The sequence below is a fragment of the Protopterus annectens genome, chromosome 1.part1 (genome assembly GCF_019279795.1).
Source record: "Protopterus annectens isolate FY-2018-M chromosome 1.part1, PAN1.0, whole genome shotgun sequence".
In the NCBI taxonomy this organism is placed as follows: Eukaryota; Metazoa; Chordata; order Ceratodontiformes; family Protopteridae; genus Protopterus; species Protopterus annectens.
Window position 1 is genome coordinate 1,969,896,891 of NC_056726.1, and position 21,002 is coordinate 1,969,917,892.

The window sequence follows — 21,002 nt, forward strand, 5'->3', positions numbered from 1 at the left end:
AGCCTCATTTGGCTATCAGCACGCATATTACGCTCAGCTCAGTTAGGGGCACATAGATTTAGCGTGTTAAACCACTGCACAGCTACGGGCACTCATTTTGCACCAGTTATACCACTGCTCACCTACGGGCAGATGCACTCACCCTGTTAAACTGTAGCTCAGCTATGGGCACATCTGGCATTTTTTATTGTTTTGTTACCTCACATTTCTTCAATATAAATGGGCTATTTCATTACATTTTACATAAAATTGATTTTATGTGTACATATTTGTCAGGGACTTGTTTCGTGCTTATTTTGCTAAAAATAAAAATTGGTGTTGTGGGGGCTCGAACCATGAATGCCTGCTCTTTAGCCAACATCTCTACCACTACGCTATTGCTTTGTGGTTTACTTTGCATATTTAGTTCTTATATGCTTTCCCACTGACTGCTAACTGTAGCTGCGCTACGGGCACGCCAGCATAAACGAAGCACTCACGGTTAAACATCTTTACAATTTAAAAAAAAAATTATGAGATGTTCATTTGTACATTTTATGTTCGCAGTCTGTGGGGGCATGTGTTGTGTTGTGTTTATTCACATTTCCATGGACTCTGTCGTGGGTGTTTACTTTGGGCACTTTTACTCTTCTGGGGGCGTGTCTGCTTACAGGGCTCGGCCTACGGACACACCCCCTACTGTTTTACACGGACCGTGTTAGCCTTAGGTGTGATTCAGCATGCTCTCATGAATATGCAGAGCATGCTAACATCACTCCGTTTAACTGCAGCCTCCGTGTATGAGTTATAACTCTTACACGGAGGCTTCGTGAATCCTGCCCATTGTTTATATTATTTATATATATATATATATATATATATATATATATATATATATATATATATATATATATATATATTATTAATGCATTCATTACTTTCCAACAATTCTAATAAAAACACAACTTAAAACAATATTTATGCTAGGTTTAGATTTGTCAGGCAAAGGTTTAGTAATATCACACACACTACATACAGTATTGAATCACTACACCTTCATTTTGGGTGGTTTGAAGCCTTTTTCTTTTAAACATATATATTTTTCAAATATATTCTTTTAAACATATAGATTTTTCAAATATATTCTTTCAAATATATTTTTACAAGTCTGTTTACAGGTCTAGTTTACTATCTGTGTATATCGCACAAAAACTTTGGAATTGTAATCAAAAAAGGAACGAGTACGATAAAAGTTTTTTTCACAGTCACCATTGCACATGGAATAATTTATGTAAAATTGATGACATTTACCTGTTGACAAAAGGTTTGTCAAAGAAACACGTGCAATGGAGACTGCTTAGGTATTGGGTAGTTGTAGGGTTTTTCGTGAAAGTAAATTAATGTTAATTAGTGTTAATCAAAAGTTCAATTTAATTCAATTTATATTAATATAACTTAACTTTTACATATCCCATTATGTTAATATGTATATAAGAAAATTTTGGGTTTCATACGGTTTATTTATTTTTTTGAGGATTTTATGAATGGTTTGAATGTTTGGTTATTGATTGATAGAAGCGACAGTGCATTACGTGGTAGACAGAAGTTATCAGTTGATCCATAAAATGCAATGTTTATTTGCTACATTATTTAGGACACATTGTTTCTTTAAAGTGTTCATGGTTAACGTATGTATTACATCACTAAATTAGGGTATTTAATTAACAGGAAGTGATGTTTTACTTGTTTGAAAAAGTTTGGCAACCGCCAAATGAAAGCGCTTACTTCATTTGGATATTTGCCTTTATGTTTGTATTATTTTAACTTATTCGAAGTAAAGGGATTCATTTTTCAGCCAGTCTGCGTTTCTTCTCGTATAAAACAGCGAAGCGGCTGTTCAGTGAAATTTTTCCCTGGGAAAGAAGTCGCTTCGTTGTTTTGCTGTGTTATGAACTGTAGTTTGTCCCTTGCCTGGTATAGCTCCTGAGCCTGATTGTGCAACAGTTACTGACCTTAGGGTTAGGGTGCGGGTTAAGGTAAGTGCATATGTATGAAAGTGTTTACTGTTGTATATTTTATGTTAAATGTATGGTTGAGTTCCATGTGTATGTGTTTTCAGTTGTTTACTTTTGTTTTGGGGGGGTAGAGTTAGGGTTAAAGTAAGTGTGTATGTGTTTGAGCTGTTTATGTGAATGTGCGAGAGTTACTGACCTTAGGGTTAGGGTGCGGGTCAAGGTAAGTGCATATGGTTTAAAATGTTTATTTATTTTTTTTTCGTTAAATGTATGTTTGGGTTATGTGCATATGTGTATTTAATTGTTTACTGGTTTTTGGGGGGGTATAATTAGGATTGGGTATGTGTGTATGTGTTTGGAAGTGTGTAATGCGTTTTTTTTTGCGGGAGTTGGAACAGCGAAGAAATCACTGTTCTTCGGATTCAACATTTTATTTTGCTGAAAATGTGTCGATGTAACATCGTTCGCTGTTTTAAGTGTTCGATGTTTCAATATAGACCCTTAATGTATGGAGTGTGTAAGTTGAGTAGAGTGTTAAGTAAAAGTAGGGCATTGGTTAGGAGGTTGTTGAAAAAGCGTTTGCAGTCTACAGAAAGAATTAGAAGTTTTAGTAACAGCCGCGGTGGTGCAGCGGTAGCGTTGTTGCCTCACAGCAAGAGGTTCTTCCATTCGATTTTCAGCTGGAGCGCCTTCTGTGTGGAGTCTGCATATTCTCGCTGCGGCCAAGTGGTGTTTGAAAGACATGCGTAGAGCGTGCCGTCATTAAAGGTTGGGTGTCGAGCTGGCACCTTGGCACTGTAAAAATCTCCTCCCAATCATTAGGGGACCGGAGTTCCGCTGTGGCGACCCCTAACCAGGAAAAGCCGAAAGAAGAAGTATTTTTATATTCTATACTTTTTAATTTATGATGTATGCATCTTGTAAATTATTTTTAAAGTGTGACTAGGTCTTGATTAAAAGGGATGCTCTGAATCAGGCTGCCAGATGGTGAACAAAAAAAATAAATAAAGCACACCCTTAATACATGCAGAATAAATTGGAGATGCATTTTTGTTTTTTAGTTATGTATTTTGTTTATTTTAGTAGTATTAAATATCTGATTCTGTGGATAGAAGCTAACAGCTATTTTTTATATGCAGGGTATTATTTCTGCGTTCCTGACTATCTGGTATATTTTGTTATAGCAAGAATGCTTGTTACTGATCGATAAAGTGAAGAAACCTGAAGGAAACAGAATACACTGGCCAATCAAACACTGACCATGTTATATTTAAAGAAGTGTACTTTCCTAGTTTACAAAGACAGATAGAAAGCAAGAAAGCAAACTATTGTTAATGCAGCAAACATGATTAAACACAGTATCTTAAATAAATAAGTAAATAAATGTTTTCCCTGCTCTGATGTAATTCAGGACATCTTAATAATTGCATGTACTATTTCAGAAGTGAAGGAATGTGTATATGTATATATGTGTGTGTGTCTCTCTCTCTCTCTCTCTCTCTCTCTCTATATATATATATATATATATATATATAGAGAGAGAGAGAGAGAGATTTATGTCTACCCATACATATAAAGGTTCACACAGACACACACACACACACACACACACACACGCACACACGCACACACGCACACACGCACACACGCACACAGACATAGATAGATAGATAGATAGATAGATAGATAGATAGATAGATAGATAGATAGGTAGATAGTTGTAAACAACTTGAAGTTGAAACAAACAGTTGTTTAATTTCTTTGATACACAGACATCAGTTTTCTGAGTCACATTGAGTCATGTCAGAATACAGACAGCAGCAGGCACACACATAGACATGAGTTGGAACTTCTTTCATTGCATCACTGCAAGCATGCTATTTGTAATAAGAACACTGGGAAGCCTAAGCACAAAGTTAGAAAATGTATGTGCAGTTTAGCACATGTGAAACAATGAAGCTGTGTGCTGCAGCTCAGAAGTGCCAACATCCGTAGGGCTTATAGCTGAAGAAACTCTAGCAATGCTAAGCAGAAATGGGAAAGGGATTCCATCCTATTTGCATAATGTTGTCTTAACATAACAAGTAGCATGGGAAGTATTTAGGAAAGTGGAAACATAAAATAGCATGCATTTGTCTTGGCTTATCAGTAGAAATTTTACCTCTTTGTGTTTGTCTAATTCATTTAAGCGCAGCTGAAGTTTTAAATGAAGTACATTTTCTCCCACAAACTTAAATAAAAGCTGCCTTTGCAGGTTTAAATTGGTGTGGCCAAGGCATTTTCATTTGCCTGAGTGAGCTTCAGTTGTCTGTAGTGCAGGCTTCAAACCTGTAGCTGTCTAGCAACAGAGTGGTTCAATTCCACCTTTCAGGCGTGTTAGTTTCAAAGCCCTTATTTAGGAAAATAGAAAATGAAAACTGCTTACTATGCAGTGTACTGTTGATTTTAAAATCTGAGGCTTTGGCTATGACATTCCTTTTACATTTATAGGATCCGTTATAAATGTATACCTTTATTAACTATTCAGTTCTAAGCAAATGCTCCCACCTTACTATTTCATGGAAGTTAATATATGCTACATCATGTCCTGTATCTTCAGTCAATATATTTCTACTGACATCTCAACCTGTGCGCCTAAGATCATCTGTTACAGTTCTACTGCTTAGCTTAGGACATAAAACAGATCTAGAGATTGCAGATTCTCAGTTTACTTTCCAAAACCTTGAAAGTCCTTGCCTGCCACCACTAGAAGTGTGAAGACACATTCATTAGATACAGTGTAAAGAAATGTGATGCCTCACACACCGTAGAACTGTAAGTGTGATATGACTTGAGGTGTACCTCGCATATTGCCAAAAGATGTGGATGCACTCATGAGGATAGCCCAAGTAACAGAGTAGTTAGATAGCTACCTATCCATTAGGAAGTTATAAATTTTTTCCTTTCTTATTCTAATACCGATAGGCCTTTGCTCTTTTGTCTACTTTTTACCTCTCTGCTTTCACCTAGGAATATATCCTTTTATACTCAATGTACTCAGCTAAGTCGTATTTTTCTGGGAGTGTCTCAGAATCACTATGGCCAACAGAATACGGAATTGTAGCTCTCTACTTTTTTGCTCTAGAATCAGGGAGGAAAACCAAACATAATTTGGGACAAAGGCCAAAAATCAGGAAAACATTTCAAATATTATTCTTACTCACTCAGAATTTTAGTAGAACAAGTTTTACATCAAGATGCATTTTCCAAAAAATAAGAAGTATGAAACTGTAACTTTTAGCATTATTGACTTGTAATCCTCAGTGATTTACCAGAAAATCAAAAATGTTATTATAAGGAATAGGGCAAAATATTAGCCAAAACTGGGGATGTTTTGCAGAGGTGGAGTTAGCTGATAAGTATGCACAGGATATCTGGAACCGTATAAACCAATATCTACAGCATGGAAATGTATCAATCATGCTTAAAAAATAAATGCTTACTTTAAGTATACCTTTAGTATGATTATAGGTGATACAGAATCTGAATATTAAGTATATATTTTTCTGGACTTGAACAACAATTTTGAAAAATATGCACTTGAATGCTGGACAGAATAACAACAGTATATATTTGAGTACAAAGTAGAAATTTGTGACAATATCTCACCCTTTTGGTTAACAGGTTCAAATGGTCGGACTAGGCTACTGACCTGAGTGGGCCTTATTAAGCCTAGCCATGCTTCCAAATTGTATCTAACAAGTTTTGATACCCTACGGGTATTTCAAGTAATATATGTAGGCTTGGTTATGTGTGGTAAAGCATTTACATGGTGCTTCTGCTTAACAGAAATGTAGTGCCAGACCAGGAGTTAATTTCCAATTCTCTATCCTCTTGTCTAAGATATGCTTGAATTAAGTTAGGGAAGAACTCTGATTCACATGGATAGGAAGCGTGCTCCAGACAAGGAATAGTCTCTGAGACACATTCCTGTCCTTCCAAAATATCCTATTTATGTTGCAGATGAGATTTAGATCCCTAGATCAGATAATTCTAATGCTGTTTGTTTTGCAGCTGAGCAGCAGGTCGGTCAGAGTGGGACTGGTGGATGCTTAGATTACTTCTCAGCAGTCTGTAGGAGACTGAGTACAGGGATAGGGCTTTGAGACAGTTTATGTAGGACATGTTTATGCCTTGTATACTTTTTGTGAAGAATGTCTGTGGGTGCTCCAGTTGTTGCATATGCCTGCTTAGGTACATACTGAGGTGGGTGTTGTACTCAGTGGTTGTTCTGATGGGGCCAGTTACAGTAGACAATGACATCCTTGGACTGAGATGACGTACCCTTGGATATAAGTTATGTAACACAGAATGATTTCCTTATAGACACATGATGGTCAAAGTCAAGGTTACTGTCTATATATAGTCCTAAATCCCTGGCCACTGGGTCTACTCATGGGTGTATTAGCAATACTGTATTTCCAAGGGTAGCCATCTTCCCTAAAGATACTATTATGCATTTCTTGGCATTGAATTTTAGACTGTGGCTTTTGCACCAGTTATTGGTCTGTGTCACACTTTCTTGAAGGGTATTTGTATCTCTGGAAGATTCTTTGACTGTGCCTAGTATGCAATCTTCTGTAAACTTAGTCAGCCAGAGGCCCTTGATGTTGACTTTGACTTCAGAGAAGTAGATGCCAAAAAGGCAAAGAAGGTGCAGTCTCAGCACCGATTTGCCTTTGATGTAACCAAAGTGGGTTGTGTCCATTGGTTGAAGGTTTCATATGTCATTGTTTATCATTCCCATGACAACTCTTCCCATGGCTTTGCATCTGAAGCTAGTCAGACTTATGGGTCTGTAGTTACTCTGGTCTGTAGATGGCCCACCCTTTTTTAGAGGGATGACAGTTGCAGTCCTCCATTTACTTGGCATGAAGCCTGTCTGGAGGCTGTGGTTAAATAACAATTTTAGTAGTCCTGATAAGTTATGTTTCATATGATTAAGGAGACATTCTGTGATATTATTGTTGTCAGCTAATGCTGATGCAGTGTTTTTGTCCTTTGGAGATGGCATTGAAGACTTGTTCCCTAGTGATAGTTTGAATAATTAATACTGGACTTTCTCTGACTTCTTTGCATTCTGTTTCCCTTTCCTTTGTTATACTGACTTTATTACATTGATGACATCACACATTTTCTACTACTTAATAATGGCAATGCATATCTGCTGTACTAGGTTCTTTAACCTTGTATTGCTGCTAGACGAATAACGAATGTCTACCCAAAGCTATAAATTGCTTAGATCTTATCTCTACTCTTTCATTCTGTCACCTGATGCTTATATTAGGATTATTGTTTTCTAATGAAGGGCCACAAGGGCTACATAGTAGGCTATTGTGTGTTGAGCCACACTGAATATTATTTTCTCTTGTATACAAAATTACTAACAGAGTGTATATGTGCATGTGTATATCTAAATCTATCTATATACATAGACATATAAATATTTATTTATTTTATTTATTTTGCATTTGTTTACTGGGATAGTCTGACTTGACACAGGTCCTTTGTCAGCTACAGTTATGAGAAATACAAACATTGCAGAAGCTGACAAACATGGGAGGAACTACAGAAGTATTCATAAACAACAGTTACATAATGATGGACATTACAATTCTTTAGAAGTAAACATTTACATTGCACATCATACATGAATATATACAATTTAAATGAGAAAGAGAACTAGTTTCCATACAGTTGAGGTCAAATATTAGTGTAAGAAAACACTCCACGAGCAATATTTAGTTAAAGAGACTGAGGTAAGGCCTGTCCAGGACAGTTGCAAGAACAGAGCTAAGTGTCTATGATGTGTAATTTTAGGAGCTTTTTAAATTGTAGTTTAGAAGTTATTGGGGTTGTCAGTTTATTCTTTTATTTTAGGGATGAGGTTTGAGAAGAATGATTCCCCAGCTGAGTTGTTAGCTTTAGTGATATCTAGAAGGAGTTTGTTACTGCAATGGAGGGATCTAGAATTGCTCTATGGTGGTATAAGATTTTGGAGAGCAGGGCTTTTAAATGGCTGATGCAGTATTTTTTGGGGCAAAGGTTAATTGATTAAAGTGTAGCAGTTGAGGAAGTTTTAGCCATTTTAGCTGTTTAAGAGATGTACAGTGATGTGTCCTGTATGTGGCATCAGTGGCAAATTTGGCAATTTTATTGTAACAAGAGTCTAGTTTGGTTAAATCAGTTTTTCAAAGGCTGGTTAGAATTGGGGAGATGTATAAGAGAGTTGACAAGAGGCGTGTGTGAGCGATAGTAGCTTTCGTGTTTCTTGTTAGAACTTGTTTCAGTAAAAAAGTCCTAGTTGCTTGTGGACCTTCTTAATGCTTTGAGCTATGTGAATATCAAATTTCAAGTTATTGTGAATTTCTACGCTTGTCAGTGTAGTGTGAGCTATTGGGGTGATAATAGTTTTATTTTCGGATAAGATATTGAAAGACAGGGAAGATGATGGGGGATCTGTTTGGGTAGAAGAGAAGGAGCTTTGTTTTTTGTGATTTAGAATGAGTTGGGACTTAGTGAGCTATGTTTCCACAGATAGAAAGGAATCTTGGGTTATGGTGTGGAGGTCTTGTAGGGAGGAGGCTGCACATATTAGATTAGAGTTGCCTGCATATTGTACCACTGAGGTGTGAAGTGTGGAGCTGGTGGGTGAAGAGAAAGAATAGTAGAACCCAAGTTTGGAGTCTTGGGGAAACCCTACGACAACTTGGAGAATATGGGGAAGGTTGTGTTGCCCTTGGATGGCCTGCTGTCATGCTGATAGGTAGCTTTGGAACCATGTGATAGTGGAGCTACTAAGGTTTAGGGTGAAGAGAACATTGATGAGTTTATTGTGATTTATCATATCAAAGACTTCGGAAAAGCCCAAAAATATGGCAGATACAAATTGTCTGTTATTTCTGTAGTGGTTCACTGTGTTAGTAATAGGCTTTGTGGCTGTGGTGGTGCTGTCAGAGGGGACAAAAACATATTAGTGTTTGATAATAGTTTATGTGTGTGAAGGTAGTCCATGAACTGGGTATGTACAACTCTCTCTAGGATTTTAGATAAGGGTGACCAGATGGCAAATGGACAGTAATTAGTAAGTTCAGTGGAACTGACTCCCTTGTGTAAAGGTAGAATGTGGGAGATTTTCCAAATAACAGGTACAAGGCTGTCTGATATTGATCTGCTTATGAGTTTGGCTACTGGGTGTGCTATTGCTTCTGCTGCAATTTGCAGAGTCTGCTGGGAGGCTGTCTGTGGTTAGGGTGGTTAGTTTAAGTTTTTTAAGTAGTTTTTTTATGGTATCAACATACACTGGGTGTAATGTAATGTGGCTGGTGCTATTTTGGGAGATGGTGCTGTGCTGGAGTGTGAAAGGGACAGAGTTGTTTGACATGCTCTGAGAATTTGCAAGGGCTTGTATAGTTTCTGTAAGGTATTTATTGAATTGGGCTGGTATAATATCAGAGTTGCTGGTTGATGTTGGAGTGGGAATAGCTGATTTAGCTGGCAGAAGTATATTATTAACCTCAGCCCAGAACGTTTGAGGGTTATTGTGGTGTTTATTCTGGATATTGTGGTAGTAGTTGATTTTGTCTATTTTTACTAGTTTCTTAGCTTTGCTTTGCAATATTAAGAAATGTTTGTCTTGCGATTTGGGTTTATATTTTTGTGAAGCTGTTCCCAACCCTTATCTCTAGCTTGAGTAAGGATCTGCATTCTTTACTTAGCCAGGCTGCATAGTTAACTTTTACTCTAATAGTTCTAGGCGATGCGTCAAAGTTTATCTAAGTATATCTAAGAAATTGGAGTTGAAGGTGTTAACTGTGTCTTCTAGGGATAGTGGTATGAGAGGTTCCCACTTTCAGCTTTTTAGAGCAGAGATGAACATGTTTGGGTTGAAGATTTTTTATTTCTGATTAAGTGGTAGGTAGTTTGGTTGGTTTGGTGAGTGTGGGTTCTTAGAAGAAAGGTTGGGTGATGGTCTCTCAGGCCATCAGGGAGACAGTCTGATTGAGATGATAGCGTGGGGTTGTTAACCAAAATCTAGTTGAGGATAGACTGTTGTTTGGAAGATTTGTCATTCCTCGGAGATGTGATTAGTTGGGTGAGCCCATGCAGGTTAACAAGGGATGCCGGATGCTGGTAGGAGCAATTGAGCCAGTCACTGTTGAAGTCACCCATCAGGACTGTTTCCTGTGGGAGGGGACTGCAGATCCAGTGTAGACTGTGGTTATTCCAGGAAGTGTATGAGAGCCATTTAATGATTAAAGTCTATATTTAGAGAGAGAGAGTAGAGGCACAAGAAAAGAGGCTTCCTTCTGTTCCTCCTTTCTCCCTTTCTTACAAAAAAAAAAAAAAAGTTTGCCTGAATTTGTGTTCTGACTGTGCTTCTCAAACATTTTGGAAATATGGAGTATATTTTAGTGCATTTATTAAAACTAGTATTGTTACAACTCAAGTGCTCTAGGTTGCATTGCATCTGAATTGTTTTAGTTCATGCACACCGCAGGGCTAAGGTTAAACTATTCCAGGTGCCAGAAAGTCTGCTCTTCAAATTTTCCCTTAGAACTGGCTGGTTTCTCAGTAGTAGCACTAAAATCTGAACCCATGTGACTAGCACTTGCTCTAAAGCCTGCTGGAAAGCACTAGGAAGCCTTAAACTGATACACGCACTCAACTCTCCTTGTTCTTCTTCTTCTTCTTCTTTCGGCTGCTCCCGTTAGGGGTCGCCACAGCAGATCAACTGTTTCCATGTCTTCCTGTCCTCTGCATCTTGCTCTGTCACACCAGCCACCTGCATGTCCTCTCTCACCACATCCATAAACCTTATCTTAGGCCTTCCTCTTTTCCTGTTATCTGGCAGCATCATCCTTAGCATCTTTTTCCCAATATACTCTGCATCCCTCCTCATCACATGTCCAAACCAACGTAATCTTGCCTCTCTGGCTTTGTCTCCAAACCTTCCAACCTGGGCTGATCCTCTAATATACTTATTCCTAATCCTGTCCATCCTCGTCACACCCAGTGCAAATCTTAACATCTTCAACTCTACCACGTCAAGCTCTGACTCCTGCCTTTTTGTCAATGCCACTGTCTCCAACCCATATAACATAGCTGGTCTCACTACCCTCTTGTAGACCTTCCCTTTCACTCTTACTGGTACTCGTCTGTCACAAATCACTCCTGACACTCTTCTCCACCCACTCCATCCTGCCTGTCCTTTCTTCTTCACCTCTCTTCCACACTCACCATAACTCTGAACTGTTGATCCCAAGTACTTAAACTCATTCACTTTCACCACCTCTACTACCTGCATCCTTACCATTCCTCTGTCCTCCCTCTCATTCACACACATATATTCTGTCTTAGTCCTGCTGACCTTCATTCCTCTCCTCTCTAGAGCATATCTCCACCTCTCCAGGGTCTCCTCCACCTGTTCTCTACTCTCACTACAGATCACAATGTCATCTGCAAACATCATAGTCCACGGGGACTCCTGTCTGATCTCGTCTGTCAACCTGTCCATCACCATTGCAAATAAGAAAGGGCTCAGAGCTGATCCTTGATGTAATCCCACCTCCACCTTAAACGCATCTGTCACTCCCACCGCCGACCTCACCGCTGTCACACTACCCTCGTACATATCCTGTACCACTCTTACATACTTCTCTGACACTCCCGACTTCCTCATAAAATACCACAACTCCTCTCCATGCACCCTGTCATATGCTTTCTCTAAATCCACAAAGACACAATGCAACTCCTTCTGACCTTCTCTGTACTTCTCCATCAACACTCTCAGAGCAAACATCGCATCAGTAGTGCTCTTTCCTGGCATGAAACCATACTGCTGATCACTAAATCATCACCTCCCTTCTTAACCTAGCTTCCACTACTCTTTCCCATGACTTGATGATGTGACTGATCAGTTTAATCCCTCTTTAGTTACTACAGCTCTGCACATCACCCTTATTCTTAAAAATTGGTACCAAAACACTTTTTCTCCATTCCTCAGGCATCCTCTCACTTTCCGAGATTTCATTAAACAATCTATTTAAAAACTCCACTGCCATTTCACCTAAATACCTCCATGCTTCCACAGGTATGTCATTGGGACCAACAGCCTTTCCATTCTTCATCCTCTTCATAGCTATCCTTACTTCCTCCTTGCTAATCCACTACACTTCATGATTCACTATCCACACATCATCCAACCTTCTCTCCCTCTCATTCTCTTCATTCATCAACCCCTCAAAGTACTCTTTCCATCTGCTCAACACACTCTCCTTGCTTGTGAGTACATTTCCCTCATTATCCTTTATCACCTTTACCTGCTGCACATCTTTACTAGCTCGGTCCCTCTGTCTAGCCAATCAATGCAGGTCCTTTTCTCCCTTCTTAGTGCCCAACCTTTTATACGACTCTTCATACGCCTTATCCTTAGCCTTCACCACCTCTCTTTTTGCCATGCACCTCATCTCCTTATACTCTTGTCTAATTTCTTCATCTCTTTGACAATCCCACTTCTTCTTCGCCATCCTCTTTCTTTGTATACTCTCCTGTACTTCTTCATTTCACCACCAGGTCTCCTTGTCCTCCTTCCTCTTTCCAGATGTCACACCAAGCACTTTTCTAGCCATCTCTCTTACTAGCTCTGCTGTAGTTACCCAGCTATTTGGTAACTCTTCACTGCCACCCAGTGCCTGTTTTAACTCTTCCCTGTACATCACCTCACAATTACCCTTTTTCAATTTCCACCATTTGATCCTTGGTGCTGCCCTCACACTCATCCTCCTCTTCTTGATCACCAATGTCACCCTACAAACCACCATCCTATGCTGCCTAACTAAACTTTCCCCTGCCACCACTTTACAGTCTCCAATCTCCTGCAGATTGGCCCTTCTACATAAGATATAATCCACCTGTGTGCATCTTCCTCCACTCTTGTATATCACCCTATGCTCCTCCCTCTTGTTAAAATACGTATTCATCACAGCCATGTCCATCCTTTTCGCAAAATCCACTACCATCTGACCTTCTGCATTCCTTTGCTTAACACCATACCTACCCATCACTTCCTCATCCCCTCTGTTCCCTTAACCAACATGCCTATTGAAATCTGCTCCAATCACCAGTCTCTCTCCCTTGGGTACAGTCATCACCATTTCATCTAACTCACTCCAAAAATTTTCTTTCTCATCCATCGCACACCCAACTTGTGGAGCATATGCACTAACAACATTCATCATTACACCATCAATTTCCAGCTTCATAAACATCACTCTATCCGGCACTCATTTCACCTCCAAAACACTCTTAGCATACTGTTCCTCAGCTCTCCTTGTTAATAATGAGAAATTAATCGTAGGCACTAAACAGCCTATAATTGCAAAGTACCTTGCAAAGGTAAGGGAAAACAGCTCTTGTACTTTACAAAAAAGCACCTAAACAGGCATGTCCAAGGGTCAGCCTCAAGTCATTTCTTCTGTCCACCTGGTGAATCAGGGCATACTGGGGCAATGCAGCAAGTGCCTCATGTACACAGACAACCCTTTCCTCCTACCACCCAACACTACAACCTGTGAGAGATGCACTTACATAGCCAAACTGGAAGCAAAGCTCTCTCCAGCCAAAATTGTGCTAGGCAGTCAAGAGGAGAAGGTTAACATTTGCACTACACCTCAAGCAACACATAATCCTTCAAAACCCACACCAACACCCACACATAGCAACACTAAACCCACATATGCGCAGCCCCTTAACATTAACCTGCCCAAGCAACAAGGACCACCGAAGCTGAAATGCAAACAAACACCAGTCACAACCAAAGTGACACAAAGCTCACAACACCAGTGTACCACCCAACAACAGCCCCTTAGGCAAGACAACGTACCCAACACTTTAGTCATAGGTGACTCTATAGTCAGGCACACGGATGTCCCACCAGGCTGAGCAAGGAGAAAATTACAGTCAACTGCCTGTCGGGTGCCAGCATCAGCCACATAACGCATGCACTCAAGTCACTCCACAACAATTACAAATATGACTCTGTCATTGTCCATGCTGGAGTGAATGATTTGAGACGTACCTCCCTGGACTACATGAAAAGAGACATGGAAGGTCTCTCAGATCTTGTGGCCCAGGCAGGTATGACCCTAGCCCTGAGTAGCATCCTGCCTTCGCCCAGAATGATACCACAGTATAAGGACAAAATGACTGACTTCAACATTTGGCTAATCTTCTGGCATTTTCAAAGGGGATCCAGTATCTGTCTGCCTGGGACGACATGATCGACAAACCATGATGCTTTGCCAGAGATGGTCTGCACCTGTCACCCCTGGGATTGAGGTTACTGGCTAAAGCTCTTGCTACCCCTATAGTGCCTTTTTTTAGGCAATGTTCAAAGGACAAAACCACCACTGTAACAAATACAAGCATGCAAAATCTGAAGGTAATGCTACTCAATGCTAGAAGTCTAAATCTCAAAATGCACTCTCTCGAGGCACTCCTAAAAATGGAGAACATTGATATCTGTGCAGTAACTGAGGCCTGGTTCAAGACTCCAGAGAGTACCCCTGCAATACCAGGCTAAAACTCTTACCACACTTTTTGGCCACCAAACCAAGACTGAAACACTAAAGGTGGAGGAGTGTCCATATTCACCAAGAATATTCACAGCACCAGGCTAGTGTCCCAACACAATGTGTCTGAAATTCTCCAGGTGCAACTAACACTAGGTAAGACTACAGTCCATATTGTAGCTTGCTACAGATCCCCCACCATGCCCCAAGATTCTCACTACACCTTTCTAAACATACTGGAAGATATTAAGATACAACCAAACACCCTAATACTGGATGATTTCAACTACCCTGCCATTAACTGGGAAAACTACTCGGGTACCAACACCTTTGCTCAATGGTTCTTGGAATTCATAAATTCCAATGCCCTGGATCAACTAATCCATAGTCGAACCAGGGGCTCCAATATCCTAGACCTGGTCATTACCAACATGAGAAATGGATCCTCCACACCTATAGTCACCCCCGCTCATTGGTCAAGTCTGACCATAAGCTAATCACCCTTGACATCCACATCACTCCCTCAACCCCCAGTAAGAAAACCTCCGTAAAAAACGTCTCCAAAGCCAACTTCAGGCTACTCAATTCAAAAGTGACAAACTTCATGACACTCATGCAGACGGGAACTGAAAGTTCAACTGCTGAATCCTACACTAAGGCACCGTATGAGCACATCCACTTGTGCATGAATCATGACATCCCAAATAGAACCAAGACTCTCTCCTCCAAAAAAAGGAAGCCAATCTGGTGGTCCCCTGCCATAAACAAACCTTACAACAAAAGGAAGAAACTGTTGCAAAAAGAGGAATATCCCAGGATGCAAACAACTCCCTTACCAGTCTCAGTAAGAAGCTGTGATCCCTCATAAAATCCTCCAAAGCTAGTTACGAAAATAAAATTGCCAAAGATTCCAAAGACAACCACAAGGCATTCTATAGTTATGTCAAGAATCTAAATGGCAATGCTCAAATCTGCTCTGAGCTACAAGATAATGGTATTAAATACACTGTTCCCAAGGATATTGCCAATATCCTGGCAGATCAATTTAGTGCCAAACTTCACCCTCTCTTACCCCCTAAAGGGCCCATCTCAATACCAAAATATTGCCAAATTCTGGTAATCACGGCCACACAGGTAGAAACTGCACTCTCCAAAGCTAAGAATACAGCATCCATGGGAGCAGATGACATCCTAGGCTGTGTACTACATGAACTACAAAATCAACTGGCACCTCACCTAAGTGTCATGTTTAATCATAGCCTCACCTCAGGCTTCCTGCCCACTGAGTGGCACACAGTTATAGTTATCCCACTCCACAAGGGGAGATCCACCTTGGATCCTGGGAAGTATCGTCCCATCAGTCTGACAAGCCTGATCTGCAAGGGCATAGAACGCATTACCATGGAACTTATAAACAAAGACATTGTCAACCTTCAAACATTGGACCCCACCTAGTTTGGGTTCGTGAAGGACCAATCTTGTCTCCTGAACCTGATTGACTTCTTTGAATCAGTCTCCAGAGCAGTGGACAAGGGTAAGGCGGTCCACACAGCCTATCTGGACCTCGCCAAGGCCTTTGACACCATCCCCCACTCTGGAATCATAGATAAAATTACAAAGCTGGGCATAAATCCCTATGTCACTCGATGGGTTGCCAACTGGCTTACTGACAGAACCCAGACTGTAAAAGTAGCCGACTCCAAATCCAGCTCCAGACAAGTGACAAATGGTGTACCTCAGGGTTTAGTCCTGGGAGCGCTCTTGTTTGGCATCTATTTCTCTGAAGTACAGGCCAACACTAAGGGACTCTGGCTAACAAAGTTCACAGATGACTGCAAACTGGCAGCCATTATTGAATCCCCAAATGATGTGGATATTCTACAAAAGGGCCTTACAGAAACAGATGCTTGGTGCCAGAGCCATGGGGTCAAGCTTAATGCCAAGAAATGTGCAGTTATCCCCTTTCGGAAAACCCATATACCCATGAATTACCACATAAGTGGCAGTACACTAAACACCGAAAGTGTGATGAGAGACTTAGGGACACAGGTAGACAGTGGTCCCACCTTCGATAACCACATCACCACAACAGTCAGGAAATCCTTCTATGTGACACACCTCATCACTAAGGGCTTTTCATCCAGAAAACTGGAGGTCATTGTCCCACTGTACTCATCCCTCATTAGACCCATTATAGAGTGCAACGCCCTGTTTGGTATGTACCTCACAAGACATCTGTAACAGCCGGAAAGGCCGCAGAAATACCTCACTAAAAGAATCACAGGCCTAAAGCAGATGCCCTGTGCTGACAGTCTAAAAAAACTCCAGCTATACTCTGTGTCATATCATCTACTCAAAGGCGATCTCTGCTTAACATACAAGGCCATGTCAAACCCTGAGCTGTTGGACATGCTCCACTCCCTCAGAGCCACATGGTCCAGGGATCTAAACCTTGTCATCACAATGAAGAAAACATGCTGGAGGGATAGGTTCCTGACCCAGAGACTCCCCATACTCTGGAATAGACTGCCCATACATGTCAAGCAGAGCATCTCCTTGGCCATCTTCAAAAGGAACCTTGACGTTTGGATGGGAGATAGGAAATTCACCCTGGGGATCATGTCAGTTGCACCGCTAGACAGGGGTCCAGGGAAGTAAATATTGTGGGAAGAAATATCCAGGGAATTATTTGGCTAGGCTTGTATAGGCCCCTAGGGCCGATAGCCTAGTACCAACCTATGAACCTATGAACCTATGAGAGAGAGGTGCCATTCAGGTTATCCCAGGAGAGGTGTGAGAGCGTAGACAACTATTTTTAATATGATCCTTTAAGAGTAGTTTGAAAGACTTACTATTTTCTAATATTCTAAGAGAGAGATATAGAACTCCAGGTTTTAAAGTGAGAGGAAGAGTATAGGGAGAATCCAGAAATATTGTTTGATTTGGTTATAGTTAACATCTTGTTGAGGACAGAGTTATATTTTGTGACTACAGAGTTGGAGAATATTGCTCTTTGTGACTACAGAGTCGGAGAATATTACTCAGAGTCTGGCATTTGGCTGGGTCATATATGAGTTTATGTGCTCTGAGCAGGTTAACTGATGGCTTAAGCTTAGTGTGAGGCAGTGATGTATACATAATGATGGTTGGCAACAAATTTTGCAATTTTACTGTAGCACTGGTCAAGTAAACAAAGTTGATTGGATCGTAAATTGATGAATAAGGGGGCTGTATATAGGACAGTAGGAATGAGTTTTTTCTAGTCTGCTCTGGTAGGTAGTATTTGTCTCTATAAAGAGCTGTTTTATAGTTTCTGTACATATAGATGCATTAAACTGAGCAGTTTAGAAACTGGTTAGTAAGGTCAACACAGGATACTAAACACATACAGAGTTTCACTTCTTATGACATCAAGTGATAACGTTGGTGCATGCACTATTTACAGAATAGGCAATGGAGAGGACGGAGGTGTCATTAAGTCTATGTAAAGGAGGGTATGGGTGGTAGAAGAAATGTGGGGGTTGGTGAGTAAAATGTGACTCTGCCAAACAGCCTAAAGGGATTAATGTATGGAGTGTATAAGTTGAGTAGAGTGTTATGTAAGGGGAGGACCTTAGGTTGGAGGATGTTGAAAAACCATTTGCAGCCTGTAGATAGAGTTAGATGTTTTAACTCAGGCTAAGTACTAATGTCTTTGATATTTGATGGGATGGATTCCCAGAGTTTAAGTGCTAGTTATTAGCTATGATTAGCAACTGGTTTGTTTTCACTACAGACCCATTCATTTATAATGAGCTGGATGAAAATATATTTTATTAATAAGAGGGATAGAGAATTTAGAAATATGTTTGAACAAGAAGTAGTTGTAGATAAAAGGTTTACTAATATGAGCACTAACAGATGTGAATCATATAGTAGTTTTAGGTATATGCTGATAACCCCAGTTATTTTAGTTTTGTGACGTATGGATTGTACTTAATTTTCTTTCTTTTTACCTGTAATTCAGAATATGTGATATATGTAGAAGACATCTAGAAAGTTATATCCCCATATACTAGCGTATGCCATTAGACTTAACATAATACTTTATATAGGCATTCAGTACAGTATAGGAACTTTAAGAAATGTTTGCTCTACATGATAAATTATGAGCCAGAATACATCAGAAGGGGAACTTAAATAAATTAGAATACAGAAAATGTAAATGACAAGGAATGTTCATTAGCCTAAGTTTTCTAGTTATAATAAGCTATTTCCTGTAGTCAGGGGTGAGGGTTTAATTTCTTCTATCTCCGTTTACTTAGAGTGTGACTCTAAGCAATCTACTTGCCTAAACATTGCTTCCAAGTTGCCTTTCAGAAGGGGCATTTGTCTCTAATGGGCTTAGCCAGTTAAGAAATAAGCAATGTGTAATATATACACACACATATATATATATATATATATATATATATATATATATATATATATATATTCACTTTATAATCTCGAAATACTGAAATATCGAATTTCAGTATCTCAAGACTATAAATCCGAACTTCCGAAATAACAAAACCCCATAACTGCGAATCTGGACATGTCGAATTTGCAGTTTTGGTGGTGTGCTATGTGACGTGGGATGTACTGTGTCCCTGATTTATGTTTGGTATGTGGATATAGTTGGATATTAAAATAAGTTCATATTTTTTATGGGTTTTGGGTAGGGATTTGAGCGTATGTGAGTGTGAGTGTGTTTGGAAGGTTTAGGTGTGGGTTAGGGTAGGTAGGTAAGAGTATGAGTGTGTAAGTGTTGAAAGTGGTGGTGTTTGTACATTTGTGATGTGTGTGTGTGTGAGAAGACTGTAGAGTGTGTAGTGGTGAGTTTACTGTCTTTTTCTGTTTGGTGTGATATTGGAGTTAGTATATATAAGTAGCGGGGGTGTGGGGCGGAAGGGGGATTGCCCCACTGCTTATATGTAGGGTAGGTTTATTTATTTATATTGTTGTGTTTGTGTGTGTTTTGTTTGTTTGTTGTAATGTGGGGAGGATGGTGTATGTGTTGTGTGGTGTATGGTGAGTTTACGTTCGCTGTTTTGAATTTCGTGGTTTTCAGGTTTCAGTGTTTTGGTTTTTCGGCTTTATAGTCTCGAGATACTGAAATTCAGTATTTCAAGATTATAAAGTGAATATATATATATATATATATATATATATATATATATATATATATATATATATAGATAGATATATATATATATATATACACACATATATATAAGAGGTACAGTGGTAGCATTGTTGCCTCACAGCAAGAGGTTCTCCTGTTCGATTCATGGCCGGTGTGCCTTCTGTGTGAAGTCTGCATGTCCTCCCCGTGGTTGAATGGCCTCCGAAAGACATGCGTGAATGGGCATGCCTGAAGGTTGGGCATCGGGCTGGCAACTCGGCACCATAAAAAAAAGAAATCTACTGCCAATCACTAGCGGACTGGAGTTCCACTGTGGCGACCCCTAACTGGGAAAAGCCGAAAAGACCAACAACAAACATATATATACGTATACATACATATATACATTTTTAATGAGTGGCTTAATTTTAAATGTCAACTTAAAATATGCCAGTAATTTTTTTTATTTACTTTAGTTGTTTTATTTTAATCATGTTAACTGGTCATGTAGCTTTAGCAGTATTATTTTAGCAGTAGGTGTTCCAATGTATTTTGCCTGAATAAGTCTCTTAGAATGTCCATAATCAGATAAAAGTGCTTGCTGCTGGGCTTCTGCACAGATAGGAAGAGGAACACGATGTTCAGTATGAGAGAGTCAACACAAGGCAGATTATCAAAATGGTTTTCTGTAGGCAGGAAATCACAAAGAACCAAGAATGTGTTCTTATTACTTGCTGTCACATTTAAAGCAATGTTTAAAACCTGTATACATGACTCTCTCACAGGAAAGTGAGTAGGTGCATTGTACAGGCAGTATTACACTCTTGAGGTGAGTGTGTAGGAGTCCAGGCAACCATACACATGCGACCAGATTATTCAAAGATCACTTTGTCACTTCAAATGATAATTCCCTACTCTGGGGTGGTTCGAGCTGAGGCACTACAAAGGTATTGCAGGATGTCGTGCTTTGATGTAGTAGCATAGGATGTGGAAGGGAGTACAGTCAGCAGTGCTGCAGAAGAAGGTCTACCAAAAATGATCCTTGAAAGGTACATATAAGTAGGTGTTAGAAGATGCAGTTTAGCTAAAATTACTCACTGATAAGACATCCTAATCATGTTATGAACTAGGACTTTGAGAAATTTTATTGACACTCTCTGCAGGGATATGACGTTTATATGAATTTAACATCCAGTACGCATACACTGTTTGCCAGCTATGTTTCTAAACGTGTTTTGTGAGATCTTTACA

At 39.8% G+C, this 21,002-nt stretch overlaps 1 non-coding gene across 1 annotated transcript; it reads left to right on the top strand.

Moving 5' to 3' along the window:
* The first annotated feature begins 4,281 nt into the window (after positions 1-4,281).
* On the top strand, positions 4,282-4,368 carry TRNASTOP-UCA. Its single transcript has one exon. It is a non-coding gene; the product is annotated as a tRNA-Sec (tRNA).
* Positions 4,369-21,002: the final 16,634 nt, after the last annotated feature.